This window comes from Bubalus bubalis, chromosome 2 (genome assembly GCF_019923935.1).
Source record: "Bubalus bubalis isolate 160015118507 breed Murrah chromosome 2, NDDB_SH_1, whole genome shotgun sequence".
NCBI classification, from domain to species: Eukaryota; Metazoa; Chordata; class Mammalia; order Artiodactyla; family Bovidae; genus Bubalus; species Bubalus bubalis.
In genome coordinates this window covers 52,144,916-52,163,964 of record NC_059158.1, presented here as the reverse complement: position 1 = coordinate 52,163,964, position 19,049 = coordinate 52,144,916, and positions in this window count along the sequence as shown.

Below are 19,049 nucleotides of genomic sequence, written 5' to 3'. Positions count from 1 at the left end.
AAGTAGACATAATTTTATAATGTACACCAACCTCACTCAAACTTCTCAACAGATAAAAGGCAAAATTGTATCTATGGTACCTCAGCTTTGTTTAAAACTGTATCTAGAGTACCTTAGTTTTGCTTATGAAATTTAACCAAAAGAAAACAAAACACTAAAGTCTATCCAAAAAAGGACATAAAAATGATAACATGAAGTTTAAAAAATTATAAATTTAAACTGTGAAAAACCTCATTCACAAAACTTAAACACAAGCCACAGAAAAATATATTGACAAAATACATATATGATAAAGGATCGTACTCCAAATATACCAAAATATCTGGAACAAACAACCTCATTAAAAGTGTATAAATCTGAACGCCTGGCCAAAGAAAATATACAGATAGTAAATCAGCATATCAAAAATACTCAAAATCATATATCATTAGGAAATTACAATCTAAAACAGCAGTGAAGTAGCACTGCACACCTATTAGATCCAGTAAGCTCAAAAAGGGGAAGGGGGCACGGGGCTTCTCTGGTGGCTCAGTGGTAAAGAATCTGCGTGACGATGCAAGACACTCAGGTTCGATCCCTTACCCAGGAAGATCCCACCTGCCAGAGAAATTTAGCCGGATTTTTCCACAGCTAAACAAGGCTCACCTGTGACCTGAACACTGCACGTCTAGCACTTACTAAACAGCTTTGAAAAAGTGTCCAGACAAAAAATATCACATAATTATACACAGCAGCTCTACTTCTAACAGTTAAAAACTTTCAAATATCAGGATGTCTTCGGGAGATGACTGTGTAAGCAAATTGGGATACATCCAAAGTGAAGGGGAGCAAATGCTACCCCAAAATATACCACTTCAGCATGAGAATTAGCTGGACCTAATTAACTTTCTTTTCTTTAAGAGGACACATGCTCATCTCTGAAACCCAAGTTCAAGACGGCTCTTCTGTGAGTCACATTTACAAGAGAAATCTCATTTCAAAGGAATCCTCGGTATCTACCAGATAGAAGGATGACAGTCTTGTGAAACTTTTTTTTATCAATAGGGAAAGCTAAGATGTAAATCCGTACAACAACCATACCCTGCCTTTCCTTTGGTTTTATTTTTTTTCAACATTGATTTTTTTTTTTTTTTTTTGTATTTGGCTGCACCAGATCGACCTTCGTTGAGGCAAGCCAGATGTTTAGCTAAAGCATGCCAACTCTTCATTGTGTCATAGGAGATCTAGTTCTCGGATCAGGGATTGGACTTGGGCCTCCTTCTTTGGGAGTGTCCAGTCTTAGCTACTGGACTACCAGGGAGCCCCTGATTTGGTTTTAGATAAAGATAGTATCTAAGGTGATATCTTGGGCCATTTAAGTCACTGACTCAGTTTCTTGAGTTTCTTCAAAGCATGCACAAGGTACACAGTATTAAACCGGTTTGCAGAACAAGGAAATGTAGTTCATACTACAACACTGTATGCTTACAAATATCTAAATGGTAAATGGCATGTTATTTATTTTTAATTACTATGCAGAAAAAAAGAATACAGGATTCACACATTTTACAACATGAATAAACATTAAAACCATCTTTAGTGAAAAATATCCATATAGAAAAGGCCACGCAGATCCCATATTCACCGTCTGCTTTAAATCCATCAAGTTTGTCCAAATCACTGAAAATCTCAGTAACATTGTTAAAAAAAAAAAGGTGGGAAGAAAAGTTATATTCATACAATTGAACAACTGCTGAAAGGGAAGTGGGGCTGTGGATTACATTATACTGTAGAAACCATATGATGTCCTGATTTTGGAGATTATGTGCAGGTTCTGCAGGAGAATGCACCCATTTTGGATAAAACACATAGAGTGTTTTAGATGATGTGGCAAATGCGAGCACTTTTCCCCTCTGCTAGACTTTTCTGTACATTTTACCTGAAAAGGAAATTATGTTTCAAATCAAACAAGTCAATACCATAAAAGAAAATCAGATTAGACAGGCATGAAAATTTTCTATAGAGTTCAGACTTACCCAGGCGAAGTTCAAGGGAAGCTGTGATGCTCCACTGCCCTTGAAGGAGTCCACATGGAATGAAGAAGTACTGTGGGAAGTCTATTAGTATCCACCATGCCTTGGGTCTGTGGGAGAAACAGATTTTATAAATAAAAATTTCCCCATAACTTCACAAAAAAGTTTTTAGATTACATTCAGTAAAGTTTAAAAATTTCCAATCGATTGACAATCATATAAAATACTACAACTTACAATCGCAATCAATATACAAAATTCACTTGCATTTGTATACACTAATACCAATCAGAAACAAAAATTAAGAAAATCCCACTTATAATTGCATCCAAAAGAATAAAACATCTGGCAACAAACTTAATCAAGGACATAAAAGACCAGTAGTGAGAAAACTAGAAAGCACTGATAAAGAAACCAAAGAAAACACAAATAAACAGAAAACTATTCCACGCTCAGGCACTGCAACAATGAGGAATTAAAATGTCCATTCCAAAAAAAGCCATCAACAAATACACTGACTGAAATCACAAAATGATATTCAATGCCCTTTTCCAGAAACAGAAATACTCCTCCTAGTAGGCTGCTAATATTGAACAGGACCTTAAATGGTGAAGACTCTGAGAAAGAAGAACACAGCTGGAGGCATCTTCCTCTCCGACTTCACTACATCACGGCCCTGTAGTAACCACCACAGTGAGGAACTGGCAGGAAAACAGACACATGGACTCCGGGAAGGAAGAGAGAGCCCAGGAATGAACCCACATGGATGTGGTCAGTTCATGAAAATCAAACCAGGAACGAGCCAAGAGGAAAGGACAGTCTTCTGAAGAAACAGGGACAGGAAAACTGGCCACCTACTCGGAAGAACATCCGTGAAGGTCATCCTCTAGGCTATCCAACAGAAATCCAACTGAAAACCCACCATTTGCACCTGGAGCTCTCCCCACCCCCTGCCCTGCCACCCCCCAAGTGCGCTGAGATGGACCTCCGGTCAGCGCTCAGCTGGACACAGGAAACGTCTACTTCGTCCTCATTTTCCCCTCTTGCAGCACCTCCCTACCGGCGGGCACTGAGGCAACCCCACTCCTCTCAGCCGGGATGCAGCCCCGTGACCCCGGAGCCCAAGCCCTGAGGGCCCTGAGGAGACAAAGCTCCCGCCAGGGAAGAGTGGGCAGCCCCACGCTCACAGACCTCAGAGGGCTCACCCAGAAGCAGCTCTGCTGTGAGCACTCAGACTGGAGGCCCAAACTGAAATGGAGCACAATGGCCCCATAACCCTCCTCAAAACACGGCTAAGGAACAGTCAGAGCCTGGATGGAATGCAGCCATACAAAGGAACACATTTGAGTCCGTTCTAAGGAAGGGGATGCACCGAGAGCGTATTAAACAGGCAAGTCAGTCAGAAAGAGAAAAACATGGAATCGAGAAGGATGGGTCTGACGAATCTGTTCACATAGCAGCACCAGAGATGAAGACATAGAGGACAGACTTATGGACCAGGGTGGGGAACAAGAGGGAGAGGGTGACATGAATGGAGAGAGCAGCATGGGTGCACGCACACCAACATTTGTAAATATACAACCAGTGGGAATTTGCTGTTAGGACTCAGGGAATTCAAACTTGGGCTCTGTAATAACCTAGAGAGGTGGGGATGGATGGGATGTGGGAGGGAGATTCCAGAGCAAGGGGACACACGTACATCTATGGTTCGTTTGTGTGGATGTATGACAAATCAAACCGATATTGTAAAGCAGTGATCAATCAACTAGAAATAAATGTTTAAAAAAAAACTAAATGAACAGAAGCACAAACTTTGCAACTAACACCAGAATTCTATTTATAAAACTATACAATTTGAGAAAACAACAAAAGATCTACATGACCTTTGGTCTGGTGATGAGTTGTAACACACAACAAAAAAAGCCAACTTACCCAATTAGGAATATACATTATTTCAAACATTGACTTTTACAATTTTATACATTTACTCTGTGAAGGACCTTATTCCAGAGAACCAAAAGACACTCTGTTAAATGAACCAGTGACCACTCACCCTTGCCAGACAACAGAGAAGAGAAAACACTTGCAGGAGTCATCTTACAACAGGAGGTCCTGGTAAGGAACAAGGAACTAACAAGCTCCCACGAACCAGGATTCTGCAGAGGTCAACAAGAGGTCAACAAGAGATGGGAGACTGCAGTCCAGAGGTTCAAGCAACTTCCATCTAGCAACAAAGACCCAGCATAGTCAAAACTAATTCAATGTTAAAAAAATAAATAAATAAAAGGACAGAATTCTTTGAACAAATGACTGAGATTAGGGGTGAGTGCCAGGATAATCTTAAAGTATGAGAAAGTAAAGAAAGTAAAGACAACTATCAAGCTGTCCAAACTGATACAAATGAATGATTACACAGTTTTATCTGTATACACTAGCAGGTAATAATCTGAAAAGGAATTAAAAAAAATTCCCTTTCAATAATGTCAACATGAATAAAATACTTTGCCATGGATGTAACGAGGATGACAAGACTGGCACACTGGAAATTATACACCATGGCTGAAAAATATCCTGAATACATGGACAGATATTCCATAGCAATGCAAAGACTTAAGATGGCAATACCATGGAATGAATCTTCAATCTGAAATGAAGATTCGATATGACGTGATCGCTCAGAGCTTTTGTGTCATCAAGTGTTATTAAAGTATAAAAGAGATAGAGAAAGCTGCTGACATAGACTTGCAGTGGGTTGGGGTGGGGTGGGCAGTAAGAGTACCCCCTGCTGGTCTTTAGCCAGATGTTATACAGCCACTAGCAGTCAGCTAAGGAAAGAAAGGCAGTGTCTCAGAGAATGGCACCAGGCCCCTCCCCCACGACATGCATTGAGATAACTTGGGCAGCAGGTGAGTCATCCCGGGCCAAAAAATGATTGACATGAATCTTGAAGAAAGGCAGATTTCTAGGCAAATATATCATTTCCTTAACATAGATTAGGAGAACAAGGTATGAGTAAAACATACTGTTTTGTTCAAGTCGCTTCTGAGCCTTTTGGGGGAACCGACCTGAAGCCAGAGTCTAGTGGATATTAACATCACTTAAGACAAATATTTCCTCGGGAAAAAATGCGTTGCTTAGCTCAAGGTTTGTCTGGGAAATTCTTACACATCAGGAGATGGCTCCAAGCTGGATTTCCACAAACAAGAACATCCATGCAAAGGACAAGCCTGCACAGCTCTGTGGCTCCCCACAGCCAGCAGCATTTCCAAGTGACGTCCTAAGGCCTTTGCCAAACTACAGGGGCACCTCTGGGTTTCCTGTTTCCTTCATTTTTCGGACTCTTTTCTTAAATAAAAGAAAAACAAAACACACACACACACACACACACACACATTTCTTCATAGAATTCCACAGTGGAAGGAAAACAGGCCTTCAATTTTTAGACCTCAATTTTCAAAAAACTTGGAGCTTGTTTTTTTTTTTTTTCAATTAAACCACCACATAATTTTAAATTTTTACACGTTCTAATTATTCAGTAACAAAACACCAAACTTTAATTGCACAAGGTCCCCATGGACAGGCCCCCTCAGCAGGACAGCCACAGATTCTGCCATGAAAGGGCAGCAAGGTGCCCTCCTCCCTTCTTTTCTGCCAGGGCGGCCACCAGTTTTTTAAATCCATGCACCCTACTAAGTTTCTAGGGTGCAATTTGTAGGCCCTTCCCTTTCCCATCCCAGCAGGTGGTTAAGGGCCTGCTGGCCTACAAAGTTCCAGAAGCAGGGCTGGGCCAGCTGGCCAGAGTTCAGAGTTCTGTTCCTTGGACTTCCAGCGGACACTACGCTGCTTGGGAAAACTGCGCGGCTCTGAGCTTTCCTGGTACCCCCTGGTAAAGGCCTTGACTGCAAACGCGAGGCGTTTCTGCGACCGCCAGGTTGGGTAGCTCCGAGAATGGAATACGTGGTTCCCTGCTCCATGCAGTCCCAGTTCCCTTACCTGTGGTCCGCGCTCCTCCAGTCCCCTCACTGGATGCCCATCCATGGGGACCCAGGAGCGCATGAAATGGGCGTTCCCTGCTGCAATGGCTACCCCCAAGAGCACAACTGGGGAATACCCCCACCCACCGCTGCCACGACCCGCCTCCCTGTCTCGCGCCGGCTGGGTTCGTCCGCCCCTGGCGCGCTCTTGGTGCGTTCCCAGCCGCAGTGGCGACAACCGAGAGCACAACTGGGACCCCCACCCGCGCCCCGACACGACACGACCCCCGCCCCTCGCCGCCCGGGGTTCGCCCCGCACCTGGCCCGCTCCCGGTGCTGTCCCCACCTTCACCACGAGCTTCCGGTGAGCCCCGCCCCCACGCCCGGTTCCAGGAGAGGCTCTCGGACCTCTTTCACCTACTGCCGCCAGATGAAACCCGAGGACAAGTAAATCCACCCCACAGAGACAATCCAAGCTGTCTATGATTTAGGGATAAAAGGATGACTACAGAAAGGATAGATGACCTGACCTAGGAGGGCCATGATATTCTATAGATCCAGACAAAATTGGTTACCAAGGAACCTTTTTTTCTTGGAACCCAGAAAGCTGGTTCTTTTCATATGCAATTACACACAATGAGCTTGTTACCAAAGCCTGCCTTGCCGCCACCCCCCACCCCCCAGGAAAATGGCTCAAAGAAATATTTTAAATCTCAGGCGGAAACCTGGAAGATTTCTTGGCTGTCTGTCTGGATTTATGTATGTCTCAGTGTGAGCCTTGTGGTTTTTGATAATATTGCTCAAGTTCTGAGTTCTTATTTAAATGGTCTCCAGAAAGGGTAGCCCTTACATATCAAACTGTTGGAAATACAAGAAAACTTTGACCCAAATGAATGTCAGAGTCCCGTGAACTGGGAAATAGTCAATATTAAATATCTAGTATTTTTGTTTTCGCTACTCTACTCTAGACATATCTAAGAGTCTTCATGACCCAGATAATCATGACGATGTGATCACTGACCTAGAGCCAGACATCCTGGAATGTGAAGTCCAGTGGGCCTTAGAAAGCATCACTACAAACAAAGCTAGTGGAGGTGATGGAATTCCAGTTGAGCTATTTCAAATCCTGAAAGATGATGCTGTGAAAGTGCTACACTCTATAAGCCAGCAAATTTGGAAAAGTCAGCAGTGGCCACAGGACTGGAAAAGGGCAGTTTTCATTCCAGTCCCAAAGAAAGGCAATGCCAAAGAATGCTCAAACAACCGCACAATTGCAATCATCTCACATGCTAGTAAAGTCATGCTCAAAATCCTCCAAGCCAGGCTTCAGCAATACGTGAACCGTGAACTTCCTGATGTTCAAGCTGGTTTTAGAAAAGGCAGAGGAACCCGAGATCAAAATGCCAACATCTGCTGGATCAGGGAAAAAGCAAGAGAGTTCCAGAAATAAATCTGCTTCTGCTTCATTGACTATGCCAAAGCCTTTGACTGTGTGGATCACAGTAAACTGTGGGAAATTCTGAAAGAGATGGGAATACCAGACCACCTGATCTGCCTCTTGAGAAATCTGTATGCAGGTCAGGATGCAACAGTTAGAACTGGACATGGAACAACAGACTGGTTCCAAATAGGAAAAGGAGTACATCCAGGCTGTATATCATCACCCTGCTTATTTAACTTACATGCAGAGTACATCATGAGAAACGCCGGACTGGAAGAAACACAAGCAGGAATCAAGATTGCCGGGAGAAATATCAATCACCTCAGATATGCAGATGATACCACTCTTATGGCAGAAAGTTAAGAGGAACTCAAAATCCTCTTGATGAAAGTGACAGTGTAGAGTGAAAAAGTTGGCTTAAAGCTCAACATTCAGAAAACAAAGATCATGGCATCCGGTGCCATTACTTCATGGGTAATAGATGAGGGAACAGTGGAAACAGTGTCAGACTTTATTTTGGGGGGGCTCCTAAATCACTGCAGATGGTGACTGCAGCCATGAAATTAAAAGACGCTTACTCCTTGGAAGGAAAGTTATGACCAACCTAGATAGCATATTCAAAAGCAGAGATATTACTTTGCCAACAAAGGTCTGTCTAGTCAAGGCTTTGGTTTTTCCTATGGTCATGGATGGCTGTGAGAGTTGAACCGTGAAGAAGGCTGGGTGCCGAAGAATTGATGCTTTGGAAATGTGGTGTTGGAGTAGATTCTTGCGAGTCCCTTGGACTGCAAGGAGATCCAACCAGTCCTTTCTGAAGGAGATCAGCCCTGGGATTTCTTTGGAGGGAATGATGCTGAAGCTGAAACTCCAGCACTTTGGCCACCTCATGCCAAGGGTTGACTCATTGGAGAAAACTCTGATGCTGGGAGGGATTGGGGGCAGAAGGAGAAGGGGACGACAGAGGATGAGATGGCTGGATGGCATCACTGACTCGATGGACGTGAGTCTGAGTGAACTCCGGGAGTTGGTGCTGGACAGGGAGGCCTTGCGTGCTGCGATTTATGGAGTCGCGAAGAGTCGGACACGACTGAGCGACAGAAATGAACTGAACTGAAGAGTCATCAACATTAAGCACAAAATATTCATAGTGCCTAGGTTTATTCTAGGTTAAAAACTGCTATATTGTTATATCTGTCACAAGCTTGTCAACAACAAAGTACCTCTAAACAACAACAAAGCTAAAAAATGTAACTGTGATATGAGCTTTTAGAGAAACCATTCACAATAATTATACTCTAAAAAATCTGTCTATAATAGTCTTGATTGAAGGCAGAGGAGAAGGGGACGACATAGGATAAGATGTTTGGATGGCTTCACTGACTCGATGGACATGAGTTTGAGCAAGCCCCTGGAGTTGGTGACGGACACGGAAGCCTGGCGTCCTGCAGGCCACCGGGTCCCAAAGAGTCAGACACGTCTGAGCAACTGAACTGAACTGAACTGAAAAACGTTTCTCCAGGTGTTTTGGTTCCCCGAGTTTCTATCCTTGTGCTAAACTAAGTGACGACAGTGTATTGAATAGCTAGGTCATTTCCAAATAAATTAAAGTTCTGAAACATTCACGACCTGAAAGGACGCAGAAACAAGAGATTTTTGACTGTCCATGAATAGTGTCTGGCACCGTCCTGACATGTTCAGTGTAAGAAAGCAATTTCTTTGTGTTGTTTTCTTTTGTTCTTGTGGGTGGAGGGTGGGGGGCGGGGGCGGGGTATTATCACTGATACGTATGTTCACCAATCTATAGAATGCCAATATAAAAGTCAGTTCTGGGTTGCTGAAGGGAGATGTCTGACTTGTTCTGAAAAGAAGGTATGTGGAATGAAATCGCATTTTATGAAGGAAACCGAAGTAGTTCTCTCTTACAGGTGGCAGTTTCAGGATGGGAGAAGCACAGGAATGGGTACAGAATGAGATAAGGAGGTTGTAGGGAAAGTGGACGCCCAGAAAAGAGTTTTGTGCCTAGCACAAGTTTTCTTGAGATGTTGAACTGCCTTTGCTAATGGATTTTAAGTGTCTTTACCTCTTAAGTAATCTGTTCTAGGTTGACCTTTGAAATCTTTTGTTAGCTTTGGCTAAGTGGAGAAGTATTGTGTCACGGTGACTTATGTGATCCTACCTGACTGTTGGAAATGCTTTGGATATCTATGCATAAGCCTGCCTAAATAATTGCCTTCTAGCGAACTTTGGGATGCTTCAGAGGGCCCCTGAGACCTCCCAAAGAGAGATATGAAACAACCTGAGTTCATTTGGCACGTGAAACTACATGGGAAATGCTGCCAGAAAGAGGGATGAATCTCCCCCAAGTTATATTATACGCTGGATGTTACTGGAAGGTATAGTTGGGGCCGAGGCAGAAAAGGAGGAGAGCGAGATGGCATTTGTAGTTGGGCAGGGGGTGATAAGTCCCACTGACTGCAATCACAAAATGATATGCGATGGCCTTTTTCACAGAAACAGAAATACTCCTACTAGTAGGCTGCTAATATTGAACAGGACCTTAAAGGGCCAAGAAGACTGAGAAAGAAGAACACAGCTGGAGGCATCTTCCTCTCCAACTTCAAACTGCAGCACGGCCCTGTAGTAACCACCACAGTGAGGAACTGGCAGGAACACAGACACATGGACTCCAGGAGAGAAGAGAGAGCCCCAAAATGAACCCACATGGATGTGGTCAGTTCATGAAAATCAAACCAGGAATGAGCCAAGAGGAAAGGACAGTCTTCTGAAGAAACAGGGACAGGAAAACTGGCCACCTACTCAGAAGAACATCCGTGAAGGCCATCCTCTAGGCTATCGAACAGAAATCGAACTGAAACCCGCCATTTGCACATGGAGCTCTCCTCCCCACCCCCACCCCCCGAGTGCTCGGAGATGGACCTCCGGTCATCGCTCAGCTGGACACAGGAAACGTCTACTTCGTCCTCATTTTCCCCTCTTGCAGCGCCTCCCTGCTGGAGGGCACTGAGGCAACCCCGCTCCTCTCAGCTGGGACGCAGCCCCGTGACCCTGGAGCCCGAGCCCTGAGGGGCCTGAGGAGACAAAGCTCCCGCCAGGGAACAGCGGTCAGCCCCGTGCTCACAGACCTCAGAGCGCTCTCCCACAAGCAGCTCTGCTGTGAGCACTAAGGCTGGAAGCCCAAACTGAAATGGAGCACAATGGCTCCATGATCCTCCTCAAAACATGGCTAAGGAACAGTCAGAGCCTGGATGGAACACATTTGAGTCCGTTGTAAGGAAAGGGATGAAACGAGAGTGTATTAAACAGGCAAGTCAGTCAGAAAGAGAAAAACATGGAATCGAGAAGGATGGGTCTGACGAATGTGTTCACATAGCAGCACTGGAGACGCAGACATAGTGGACAGACTTACGGACCAGGGTGGGGAACAAGAGGGAGAGGGTGACATGAATGGAGAGAGCAGCATGGAGGCATGTACACCAACATTTGTAAATAGACAACCAGTGGGAATTTGCTGTTAGGACTCAGGGAACTCAAACTCGGGCACTGTAATAACCTAGAGAGGTGGGGATGCATGGGATGTGGGAGGGAGATTCCAGAGCTGGGGACACACGTACATCTATGGTTCATTCGTGTGGATGTATGACAAATCAAACCGATATTGTAAAGCAGTGATCAATCAACTAGAAATAAATAACTGTTTATTAAAAAAAAAAAAAGACATGAACAGAAGCACAAACTTTGCAATCAACACTGGAATTCCATTCAAAAACTATACAATTTGAGAAAACAACAAAAGATCTACATGGCCTTTGGTCTGGTGATGAGTTCTAACACACAACAAAAAAAGCCAACTTACCCAATTAGGAATATACATTATTTCAAACATTGACTTTTACAATTTTATACATTTACTCTGAGAAGGACCTTTTTCCAGAGAACCAAAAGACACTCTGTTAAATGAACCAGTGACCACCCACCCTTGCCAGGCAACAGAGAAGAGAAAACACCTGCAGGAGTCATCTTACAACAGGAGGTCCTGGTAAGGAACAAGGAACTAACAAGCTCCCACCAACCAGGATTCTGGAGAGGTCAGCAAGAGGTCAACAAGAGATGGGAGACTGCAGTCCAGAGGTCCTAGCAACTTCCACCTAGCAACAAAGACCCAGCATAGTCAAAACGAATTCAGTGTTACAAAAAATAAATAAATAAAAGGACAGAAGTTCTTCGAACACATGACTGAGATTAGGGTGAGGGAGTACATATATGTGCCAGGATAATCTTAAAGTACGAGAAAGGAAAGAAAGTAAAGACAACTATCAAGCTGTCCAAAGTGATGAAAATGAATGATCACACAGTTTTATCTGTATACACTAGCAGATAATAATCTGAAAAGGAATTAAAAAAAATTCCCTTTCAATAATGTCAACATGAATAAAATGCTTTGCCATGGATGTAACGAGGATGACAAGACTGGCACACTGGAAATTCTACACCATGGCTGAAAAATATCCTGAATACATGGACAGATACTCCATAGCGATGGAAAGACTTAAGATGGCAATACCATGGAATGCATCTTGAATCTGAAATGAAGATTCGATATGACTTGATCGCTCAGAGCTTTTGTGTCATCAAGTGTTATTAAAGGATGAAAGAGATAGAGAAAGCTGCTGACATAGTCTTGCGGCAGGGTGGGGGTGGGGCGGGGAGTAAGAGTACCCCCTGCTGGTCTTTAGCCAGATGTTATACAGCCACTAGCAGTCTGCTAAGGAAAGAAAGGCAGTGTCTCAGAGAATGGCACCAGGCCCCTCCCCCACGACATGCATTGAGATAACATGGGCAGCAGGTGAGTCATCCCAGGCCAAAAATTGATTGACATGAATCTTGAAGAAAGGGAGATTTCCAGGCAAATACATCGTTTCCTTAACATGGATTAGGAGAACAAGGTAGGAGGAAAACATACTGTTTTGTTCAAGTCGCTTCTGAGCCTTTTGGGGAAACCGACCTGAAGCCAGAGTCGAGCGGAAATACATAGGATATTAACATCGCTTAAGACAAAGATTTCCTTAGAAAAAAAATGCACTGCTTAGCTCAAGGTTTGTCTGTGAAATTCTTACACATCAGGAGATGGCTCCGAGCTGGATTCCACACACAAGAACATGCATGCAAAGGACAAGCCTGCACAGCTCTGTGCCCATCTGCCTCCCCACAGCCAGCAGCATTTCCAAGTGACCTCCTAAGGCCTTTGCCAAACTACAAGGGCACCTCTGGATTTCCTGTTTCCCTCATTTTTCAGACACTTTTCTTAAAAACAAACAAACAAACAAACAAAAAAACATGCACATTTCTTCATAAATGCCACAGTGGAAGGAAAACAGGCCTTGAATATTTAGACTTCAATTTCCAAAAAACTTGGAACTTTTTTTTTTAATTAAACCAGCACATAATTTAAAATTTTTACACGCTCTAATTATTCAGTTCCAAAACACCAAACTTTTATTGCACAGGGTCCCCATGGAAAGGCCCCCTCAGCAGGACAACCACAGATTCTGTCATGAAACTGCAGCAAGGTGCCCTCCTCCCTTTTCTGCCTGGGAAGCCACCGTGTTTTTAAATCCGTGCACCCTACTAAGTTTCTAGGGTGCAATTCGTGGACCCTTCTGTTTCCCATCCCAGCAGGTGGTCAAGGGTCCCCTGGCCTACAAAGAGCCAGAAGCAGGGCTGGGCCAGACGGCCAGAGTTCAGGGTTCTGTCCCTTGGACTTCCAGCGCACACTAGGCTGCTTGGGAAAACCGCGGGGCTCTGAGCTTTCCACAAAGGGCTGAAGCGGTAAAGGCCTTGACCCCAAAGGCGAGGCCTTTCTGCGACTGCCAGGTTGGGGAGCCCCAAGAATGGAGTACGTGGTTCCCTGCTCCACGCAGTCCCAGTGCCCTGACCCGTGGTCCGCACCCCTCCGCTGCGCCCACTGGATGCCGATCCTTGGGGACCCAGGAGCACACGAAATGGGCTTTCCCAGCCACAATGGCAACCCCTGAGACCACAACTGGGACCCCCACTCCAGCCCCGACACGACAAGATCCCTGCCCCTGGCGCACTCTCCGTGAGTTCCCAGCCACAATGGCGACCGCCTAGAGCAAAACAGGGACCCCTCAGCCTGCCCAATTGGAACCCCGACCGGCCCCGCCCGTTTTTGCCCCGCCCTTGGCATGCTCACGGTGCATTACCAGCCGCAGTGGTAACCCCCAAGAGTATAACTGGGAACCCCACCCCTGCCCCAACACCACACGACCCTCGGCCTTCGCCGCAGGGGGTTTGCCCCGCCCCTGGCGCGCTCCCAGTGCGGTCCCCTCCTTCGCCATAGGCACGCAGTGAGCCCCATCCCAAAGCCCGGTTCCAGGAGAGGCTCTCGGACCTCTTTCACCTACTGCCGCCAGATGAAACCCAAGGACAAGAAAATCCACCCCACAGAGACAATCCAAGCTGTCTATGATTTAGGGATCAAATGATGACTACAGAAAGAAAGATGACCTGACCTAGGAGGGCCATGATATTCTATAGATCCAGACAAAATTGGTTACCAAGGAACCTTTTTGTCTTGGACCCCGGAAAGCTGGTTCTTTTCATATGCAATTACACACAATGAGCTTGTTACCAAAGCCTGCCTCGCTGCCACCCCCCACCCCCCAGGAAAATGGCTCAAAGAAATATTTTAAATCTCAGGCAGAAAACTGCAAGATCTCTTGGCTGTCTGTCTGGATTTATGTATGTCTCAGTGTGAGCCTTGTGGGTTTTGATAATATTGCTCAAGTTCTGAGTTCTTATTTAAATGGTCTCCAGAAAGGGTAGCCCTTACATATCAAACTGTTGGAAATACAAGAAAGCATTGACCCAAATGAATGTCAGAGTCCTGTGAACTGGAAAATAGTCAATATTAAATATCTAGTATTGTTGTTTTCGCTACTCTAGTCTAGACATGTCTAAGAGTCTTCACGACCCAGATAATCACGACGGTGTGATCACTGACCTAGAGCCAGACATCATGGAACGTGAAGTCCAGTGGGCCTTAGAAAGCATCACTACAAACAAAGCTAGTGGAGGTGATGGAATTCCAGTTGAGCTATTTCAAATCCTGAAAGATGATGCTGTGAAAGTGCTACACTCAATAAGCCAGCAAATTTGGAAAAGTCAGCAGTGGCCACAGGACTGGAAAAGGGCAGTTTTCATTCCAATCCCAAAGGAAGGCAATGCCAAGGAATGCTCAAACGACTGCACAATTGCACTCATCTCACATGCTAGTAAAGTCATGCTCAAAATTCTCCAAGCCAGGCTTCAGCAATACGTGAACCATGAACTTCCTGATGTTCAAGCTGGTTTTAGAAAAGGCAGAGGAACCCGAGATCAAATTGCCAACATCCGCTGGATCAGGGAAAAAGCAAGAGAGTTCCAGAAAAGCATCTACTTCTGCTTCATTGACTATGCCAAAGCCTTTGACTGTGTGGATCACAGTAAACTGTGGGAAATTCTGAAAGAGATGGGAATACCAGACCACCTGACCTGCCTCTTGAGAAATCTTTATGCAGGTCAGGAAGTAACAGTTAGAACTGGACATGGAACAACAGACTGGTTCCAAATAGGAAAAGGAGTACGTCCAGGCTGTGTATCATCACCCTGCTTATTTAACTTATATGCAGAGTACATCATGAGAAACGCCAGACTGGAAGAAACACAAGCGGGAATCAAGATTGCCGGGAGAAATATCAATCCCCTCAGATATGCAGATGACACCACCCTTATTGCAGAAAGTGAAGAGGAACCTAAAAACCTCTTTATTAAAGTAAAAGTGGAGAGTGAAAAGTTGGCTTACTGGGCAGAGCAGGCACTGATCACATGGCTGAGCAGGCACTGATCACTGGGCAGAGCAGGCACTGATCTCGTGGTTGACAGGCGCTGATCAGGCGGCTGAGCAGGAACTTATAATGAGACTGACCAGGTACCAATCAGCCGCTTGATCAGCGCCTGTCAGCCGCGTGATCAGTGCATGCTCAGCTGCATGACCAGTGCCTGCTCAGCCACGTGATCAGCGCCTGGTCAGACGCGTCATCAGCACCTGCTCAGCCGCGTGATCAGCGCCTGCTCAGCTGCGTCATCAGTGTCTGCTCCGCAACGTGATCAGTGCCTGCTAAAATATTTGATATGTGCCTCTCAGTCACGAGATAAGCGCCTGCTCAGCTGCGTGATCAGTGCCTGCTTAGCCCTGTGATCTGTCCCATCTGAGCAATGTGATATGTGCTTTCTCAGTTATGTGATAAAGGCCTGCTCAGCCGAGTGATCAGTGCCTTTCAGCAGCGTGATCAGTGACTGTCAGCCGCTTGATCATTGCCTGCTCAGTCACATTATCAGTGCCTGTCAGCCACGTGATCAGCGCCTGCTCAGCCACGTCATCAGAGCCTGCTCAGCAGCGTGATCAGTGCCTGTCAGCCACTTGATCATTGCCTGCTCAGCCACATTATCAGTGCCTGTCAGCCACGTGATCAGCGCCTGGTCAGCCTCATGATCAGCGCCTGCTCAGCTGCCTGATCAGTGCCTGCTCAGCCACGTGATCAGTGCCTGCTGAGCCATGTGACATGGGCTTTCTCAGTCACGTGATCAGTGCCTGCACTCGCATGATCAGTACCTGCTCAGGCCCGTGATCAGTGCCCGCTGAGCAATGTGATATGTGTCTTCTCAGTCACATGATCAGTGCCTGGTGAGTCGCGTGATCATTGCCTGCTCAGCCGCGTGATCAGCGCCTGTCAGCCGCCTGATCAGTGCCTGTGGCTGTGTGATCAGTGCCTGTTCAGCCTCGTGATCAGTGCCGGTTCAGCCACGTGATCAGTGCCTGCTGAGCCATGTGACATGGGCTTTCTCAGTCACGTGATCAGTGCCTGCACTCGCATGATCAGTACCTGCTCAGGCCCGTGATCAGTGCCCGCTGAGCAATGTGATATGTGTCTTCTCAGTCACATGATCAGTGCCTGGTGAGTCGCGTGATCATTGCCTGCTCAGCCACGTTATCAGTGCCTGTCAGCCACGTGATCAGTGCCTGCTCAGCCGCGTGATCAGCGCCTGTCAGCCGCCTGATCAGTGCCTGTGGCTGTGTGATCAGTGCCTGTTCAGCCTCGTGATCAGTGCCTGTTCAGCCGCGTGATCAGTGTCTGTCAGCCGTGTGACCAGCGCCAGCTCAGCCGAGTCATCTGTGCCTGTTCAGCCACGTGATCACTGCCTGCTAAGCTGCGTGATCAACGCCTGTCAGCCACGTGATCAACGCCTGCTCAGCCGAGTGATCAGTGCCTTTCAGCCGCAGATCAGAGCCTGCTCAGCTGCATGATCAGCACCTGTCAGCAGCGTGATCATTGCCTGCTCAGCCACATGATCCGTGCCTGTCAGCCGCGTGATCAGCGCCTGGTCACCCGAGTCATCAGCGCCTGGTCAGCCACGTGATCAGCGCCTGCTTAGCCCCATGATCAGTGCCTGCTGAGCCATGTGACATGGGCTTTCTCAGTCACGTGATCAGTGCCTGCACTTGCATGATCAGTACCTGCTCAGACCCGTGATCAGTGCCCACTGAGCAATGTGATATGTGCCTTCTCAGTCACGTGATCAGTGCCTGCTTAGCCCCGTGATCAGTGCCTGCTGAGCAATGTGGTATGTGCCTTCTCAGTCACATGATCAGTGCCTGGTTAGTCGGGTGATCAGTGCCTGCTCAGCCACCTGATCAGTGCCTGTCAGACACATCATCAGCACCTGTTCAGCCATGTCATCAGCGCCTGGTCAGCCATGTGATCAGTGCCTGGTCAGCCGCGTGATCATTGCCTGCTCAGCCGCCTGATCAGCTCCTGTCATCCGCATGATCAGCGCCTGTCAGCTGCGTGATCAGGGCCTGCCAGCCGCGTGATCAGCGCTTGCTCAACTGTGTCATCAGTGTCTGCTCCGCAACGTGATCAGTGCCTGCTGAACCATTTGATATGTGCCTCTCAGTCACGACATAAGCGCCTGCTCAGCTGCGTGATCAGTGCCTGCTTAGCCCTGTGATCTGTCCCTTCTGAGCAATGTGATATGTGCTTTCTCAGTTACATGATAAGGGCCTGCTCAGCCGCATAATCAGTGCCTTTCAGTCGAAGATCAGAGCCTGCTCAGCCACTTGATCAGCACCCGTCAGCAGTGTGATCTGCACCTGCTCAGCCGCGTGATCAGCGCCTGCCAGCCTCGTGATCAGCACCTACTCAGCCGCGTGATCAGCACCTGCTCAGCCGCGTGATCAGCGCCTGACAGCTGCGTGATCAGTGCCTGCTCAGCCATGTGATCAGTGCATTTCAGCTGCGTGATCAGTGCCTGCTCAGCTGCGAGATCATTGCCTGGTCCACCGCATGATCAGTGCCTGCTAAGCCACGTTATCAGTGCCTGCCTTCTCATTCACGAGATAAGTGCCTGGTCATTTGCGTGATCAGTGCCTGCTCAGTCGCGTGATCACTGTCTGCTCAGCAACGTGATCAGTGCCTGCTGATCCATTTGATATGTGCCTCTCAGTCACGTGATCAGTTCCTGGTCAGTCACGTGATCAGTGCCTGCTTAACCGCGTGATCAGAGCTTGTCAGCCACGTGATCAGTGTCTGCTGAGGCATTTGATATGAGCCTTTGCAGTCACGTGATCAGTGCCTGCTGAGTCCCATGATCAGTGCCTGCTCAGCCGAGTGATCAGTGCCTGGTTAGCCGTGTGATCAGAGCCTGTTCAGTCCCGTGATCAGTGGATTCTCAGCCGCGTGATAAGTGCCAGCTCAGCTGCATGATCAGCGCCTGCTGAGTCGATTGATCAGCGCCTGCTCAGTCTCGTGATTAGTGCCTGCTCAGCTGTGTGATCAGAGACTGCTCAGACCCGTGATGAGTGGATTCTCTCCCCATGATCAGTGATCAGTGCCTGCTGAGTCATGTGATCAGACCCTGCTCAATCACGTGATCAGTGCCTGGTGAACGGTGTGATCAGAGCCTGCTCAGTCCCGTGATAAGTGGCCTGTCACCCCTTGAACAACTCAAGAGGCAAGCGGAGTTCCATTCCTCAACACAGACGAGGCCTGACTCTCTTGTTCCAACTCTGCAGAGACCCTGCAATCGAAGTCAGAAATGGAGAGGAACCCTGAGGTTCCCACCTTAACTCGAGATGAGGCCCTCTTACATTGAACCAAACCCAGGGGAGTCCTGAGAGGCCCCTCCCAACTCCACAGTATCCCTGACTTCTCATAGGAACCCAGAGAAGCTCCCTGAGATCACTGGCACAAGTCGAGGGAACCCAGGGTTTCCTGCAGCAACTCGAGAAAGACCTCAAGAGTGTTTCTTCAATGCATCTTGAGGCCCGATTCCCCTACTGTGACTCGAGAGCAATGCCACTCTCCTCCTCTAAATTCGAATGGAGACTGGACTTCCCTGGCGTCACATGAGAGGCTCCCTGAGATCCCCGTGAACTCGTGAGAAACACCACACTCCCGCCGCAGCTCGAAAAAAACCACGAGATTCCACCGTCATCGTGAGATGAGGCCCTTCTTTTCCTGCAGGGCCTAGAGAGCAATCCCG